Genomic DNA, 424 nt, shown 5'->3' with positions numbered 1-424 from the left:
AACAACGAAGGAAAGCAACAAACAACAAACCGCCAACTGCAGATTGCAACTTGCAACTGCCTTCTTTAACTGGAGAACAATCATATATTTACGCATAAAATCACAAAGATCACGCAACACCTGTGTATAAAGAAACACACATTATTACCGACTTTTTTAACACAACAAAGCGAGATTGTGTGTCGATCTGACTTCGATTATTCGAAAATTTTATGATATGAGAAGGTATTTAAATGTCGATTTTTTTTTACTACTATTAGTTTTCTTGTTTGAGTGTTTGGTTAATTATTGGCAACTAATGCTTAATCATAATATGTTTTTCATCGTTTCTAATTCATTAGCCTAACAGTAACTATATCAAAGTAGTTTAAAATTATATCATCTTTCTCCATCTGTATTGCTATAAGATATTTCTTTCTAGTGC

Source organism: Penaeus monodon, chromosome 23, assembly GCF_015228065.2.
Source record: "Penaeus monodon isolate SGIC_2016 chromosome 23, NSTDA_Pmon_1, whole genome shotgun sequence".
Lineage (NCBI taxonomy): Eukaryota > Metazoa > Arthropoda > Malacostraca > Decapoda > Penaeidae > Penaeus > Penaeus monodon.
Note: the sequence above shows the minus strand (reverse complement) of the source record.